Source organism: Ranitomeya imitator, unplaced genomic scaffold (genome assembly GCF_032444005.1).
Source record: "Ranitomeya imitator isolate aRanImi1 unplaced genomic scaffold, aRanImi1.pri SCAFFOLD_444, whole genome shotgun sequence".
Taxonomy (NCBI): Eukaryota; Metazoa; Chordata; class Amphibia; order Anura; family Dendrobatidae; genus Ranitomeya; species Ranitomeya imitator.
The window spans coordinates 215,165-220,115 of record NW_027193370.1 but is presented as its reverse complement, the minus strand read 5'-3'; the positions used below and the strand labels follow the sequence as shown (position 1 = coordinate 220,115).

Genomic DNA, 4,951 nt, shown 5'->3' with positions numbered 1-4,951 from the left:
CATGTGAGGTCAGGGATCAATGTCAGCCATCATACATGTGAGATCAGGGATCATTGTCAGCCATCATACACGTGAGGTCAGGGATCATTGTCAGCCATCATACATGTGAGGTCAGGGATCATTGTCAGCCATCATACACATGAGGTCAGGGATCATTGTCAGCCATCATACATGTGAGGTCAGGGATCATTGTCAGCCATCATACATGTGAGGTCAGGGATCATTGTCATCCATCATACATGTGAGGTCAGGGATCATTGTCAGCCATCATACATGTGAGGTCAGGGATCATTGTCAGCCATCATACACATGAGGTCAGGGATCATTGTCAGCCATCATACACGTGAGGTCAGGGATCATTGTCAGCCATCATACATGTGAGGTCAGGGATCATTGTCAGCCATCATACATGTGAGGTCAGGGATCATTGTCAGCCATCATACATGTGAGGTCAGGGATCATTGTCAGCCATCATACATGTGAGGTCAGGGATCATTGTCAGCCATCATACATGTGAGGTCAGGGATCATTGTCAGCCATCATACATGTGAGGTCAGGGATCATTGTCAGCCATCATACATGTGAGGTCAGGGATCATTGTCAGCCATCATACATGTGAGGTCAGGGATCATTGTCAGCCATCATACATGTGATAATCCCATCACTGACAGATGACATCTGCTCCACATGAATTATTCTCACTGACATCACACAACATGGAGCTGATTCTCACACTTACCTCGTCTCTTTTTCCCCTTTTTTCCATTTTCTGATGTTTCTTCGTTTTTACTCAGATTTATTGGAGATTTTCTTTCCTCCTGAGCTGGAAATTCTAATCAGAAAGTAAAATAAAAACCTCAGTAATGACGTATCCTAATGGGATCTGCTTTGTCTCCTGTATATAGTAGGATTGTTCTAGTCCTGTCTCCTATAGTCCTGATAATCTGGTATCTACTGTATAATTGTCTAAGGGTCACTTCCGTCTTTCTGTCTGTCTGTAACGGAAATCCCAAGTCGCTGATTGGTTGCGGCAAAACAGCCATGACCAATCAGTGATGGGCACAGTCCGGCGGCAAAATGGCCGTTCCTTACTCCCCGCAGTCAGTGCCCGCAGTCCATACTCCCCCCCCAGTCAGCGCTCACACAGGGTTAATGGCAGCGTTAACGAACCGCGTTATGCCGCGGTGTAATGCACTCCGTTAACGCAGCTATTAACCCTGTGTGACCAACTTTTTACTATTGATGATGCCTATGCAGCATCAATAGTAAAAAGATCTAATGTTAAAAATAATAAAAAAAAAAAAAAAAAATAGTTATATACTCACCGTCCGTCGGCCCCTCGGATCCAGAATAGGCCTTTCCCTCTCCTCGCGACGCTCCGTTGACCGCTCCTTGCATTGCGATCTCGCGAGACCGCTACGTCATCATCTTGCAAGACCGCAATGCACTCTTGAGACCGGAGTGTGCGAGGAGCATCGGTAAGCGCTTCGCCTGGATCCGTGGGCCAACGGAAGGTGAGTATATAACTATTTTTTACTTTAATTCTTTTTTTAACAGGGATATGATGCCCACATTGCTATATACTATGTGGGCTGTGCAATATAGTACGTGGGCTGTGCAATATACTACGTGGGCTGTGCAATATACTACGTGGGCTGTGCTATATACTGTGTGGGCTGTGCAATACACTGCATGGGCTGTGCAATATACTACGTGGGCTGTGCAATATACTATATGGGCTGTGCAATATACTGTGTGGGCTGTGCAATATACTACGTGGGCTGTGCAATATACTAACTGGGCTGTGCATATACTATGTGGGCTGTGCTATATACTACGTGGGCTGTGCAATACACTGCATGGGCTGTGCAATATACTGCGTGGGCTGTGCTATATACTACGTGGGCTGTGCAATATACTAACTGGGCTGTTCAATATACTACGTGGGCTGTGCAATATACTAACTGGGCTGTGCAATATAGTACGTGGGCTGTGCAATATACTGCGTGGGCTGTGCTATATACTGCGTGGGCTGTGCAATACACTGCATGGGCTGTGCAATATACTATGTGGGCTGTGCAATATACTATGTGGGCTGTGCAATATACTGCGTGGGCTGTGCAATATACTGCGTGGGCTGTGCAATATACTGCATGGGCTGTGCTATATACTGCATGGGCTGTGCAATATACTACGTGGGCTGTGCAATATACTATGTGGGCTGTGCAATATACTGCGTGGGCTGTGCAATATACTGCGTGGGCTGTGCAATATACTGCGTGGGCTGTGCTATATACTACGTGGGCTGTGCAATATACTAACTGGGCTGTGCAATATACTACGTGGGCTGTGCAATATACTATGTGGGCTGTGCAATGTACTATGTGGCTGTGCAAAACACTACATGGCTGTGCTATACACTACATGGGCTGTGTTATACACTACGTGGGCTGTGTTATACACTATGTGGCCTGTGTTATACACTACGTGGCCTGTGTTATACACTACTTGGCCTGTGTTATACACTACGTGGGCTGTTATACGCTACGTGGGCTATGTTATATGCTACATGGGCTATTATAAACTATGTGGCTGTGTTATATGCTATGTGGGCTGTTATACACTCCGTGGGCTGTGTTATATACTACGTGGCTGTGCTATATACTCCGTGGGCTGTGCTATATACTCCTTGGGCTGTGCGATATACTACATGGCTGTGCTATATACTGCGTGGCTGTGCAATATACTACGTGGCTGTGCAATATACTATGTGGCTGTGCAATATACTTCGTGGCTGTGCTACTTACTACGTGGGCTGTTATATACTACGTGGCTGTGCTACATACTATGTGGCCGGCCGCGAACAATCAGACAAGCGGAGTCCGGCCACGAATTGGCGCGGGAATAGAACCACGCTTTGCTAATTGGTCGCGGCCGGCCGAAGACTGTGTATTCAATGTATTATTCTAAAATCTTCATAAATAAACTACATACATATTCTAGAATACTCGATGCGTTAGAATCGGGCTACCATCTAGTTATATCATAATAGGGCAGAATAAGTCCTATATAATGTACATAATCCCATCTGAGGGGCATTAGATGTGTCACTGATCTAGAGCAGTAAGGGCCCTGTGTGCCACCATGTGGTGCATCACTGATGATATTCTACTATAAGAGATTATGTCACCTTATGATGATGGAGGTTACTGGACGCTACAACGTATCTCACAGAATCCATGAAAGAAACTACAAAATTAGGGAACTAGAGGTACAGTATGGGCCCATGGGCAACATAATTGGGATCCATGAAACATGGATAACATAGGAGACCTATTACAGAAAAACCATGTGGATATATTTGAGCCTTGAAGTCAACATTCCCATTGTTGGTGCTGTAGACATGGACATACCTGATAGTGGGGACGAGGATGACAAGATGATAATAGCGTCGTCATCAGATTCTTTCTGCCTGTTTCGAAGAATAAAAACATGTAAATTGCAAGAAAACACAGTATAAAAGGGGTTGTCTCACTAGAAGAACATGGACTAATGGGCCTAATAAGACATATGACTGCCATAGTGGGGAAGGTCTTCTGCTCAACGCTACCTTCTATAGATTGGAGCGGAATTAAGAATGTCTGGCATGTAATAATACATCTCTCCTACAGTGTAGGCAGCATGAAAAATGCATGACCGGTCACAGGTACGCAGATATGGGCTGTTATCACGAGCGGTTTCCTCTAACCTTGGGATGGTGGATTCTGCATTTGATACTATGGTAATTATGTCCTATATTTGGTGTTGTGCACATAAATCAGCCTAGACCTCCCAATAATGACCCCATAATCTACTCACATTTCTGAAATATTTGTGCTGGATTCTTGGGTATGATCTGGAGAAGACTTGGGATTCTCATTAATCTTCATCCTGGTAACGGTGGTACAGAGCTACATGCGGAAGCAATAAGATATTAAATAATTGTATGTCTACCTTCATAGGTCTTTTATATATATTTTGGATGTATTAACACATACTTACTTTAGAAAGCCTTTCAGAAGATGATGTAAAATTTTTGAAGACAAGGCTCTCATTGTCCTCACTTATGCCCTTCTCACCCTCTGAGACCAGATGTTTTTCCATATTAGAATGGTCTGCAAGACATAGGTAATGAAGTGTTATTAGAGGTTGTCAGTATAACACAGTCACCATTTATTAATGGGAACCAATTGTCACAAAATAAGGAAGACGAGGCAAACAGATACTTAGTTTAGATGACGTCTCCTACTTACTGATAAATAGGCTGGTGTCCACATCTGATGCAAGGTGAGGAACGTACACTGGATTTTGACTTAGAAGGGTGTCAAAGTCTAAGTCATTAAGAAATGGATGACCCTTGATCTCAAAAGCTCCTCCTGGATAAAGGAAAACAAAAGTGATGCGGACATTGTCAGAGACAACTTCATATCTGAACAACGTATCTTAATTTGAACTAATTACACAACTGAGCAGACATGTAGGAAATAGAATGAAAATTTTAGCAAAGAGAACTATAAATGGAGAAGCTGATAGAGAATTAATGTTCCTCATGGACATTAGTGATGTGTCCTCGGTGTAACAAGGGAATATTGATATTATTGTATCTGTTACCTGTCCCAAGTCTATCCACAGGATTTGTTTTCAGCAGCTGAGTGATGAGGTCCTTAGCATCGGGTGGAGGACTGTAATGATGATCCCAAATGATATTTCCTGTTATATAGAAAATTAAAGAACATAAAACCTATTTACAGGACTGTAAGATAAAGCAAAGGACGTAACTAAACCAAGATAACCAGTAAAAGCAATGATCAGATTATTTTACTTACCAGTGACAACATTTTCATAAAACTCAGATAGGGAAGCCCCATCAAATGGTGCAATTCCCATGAAAAATTCATTTAATATGATGCCC

General features: G+C 43.2%; 1 long non-coding RNA gene across 1 annotated transcript; it reads right to left on the bottom strand.

Annotated features, from left to right (window-relative positions):
- Positions 1-3,876: 3,876 nt before the first annotated feature.
- On the bottom strand, positions 3,877-4,385 carry LOC138653137 (uncharacterized). The gene is made up of 3 exons (XR_011315763.1): positions 4,293-4,385; positions 4,042-4,154; positions 3,877-3,950 (listed from the first exon to the last, which is right to left on the bottom strand). It is a non-coding gene; the product is annotated as an uncharacterized lncRNA (long non-coding RNA).
- Between the last annotated feature and the right edge of the window lie 566 nt (positions 4,386-4,951).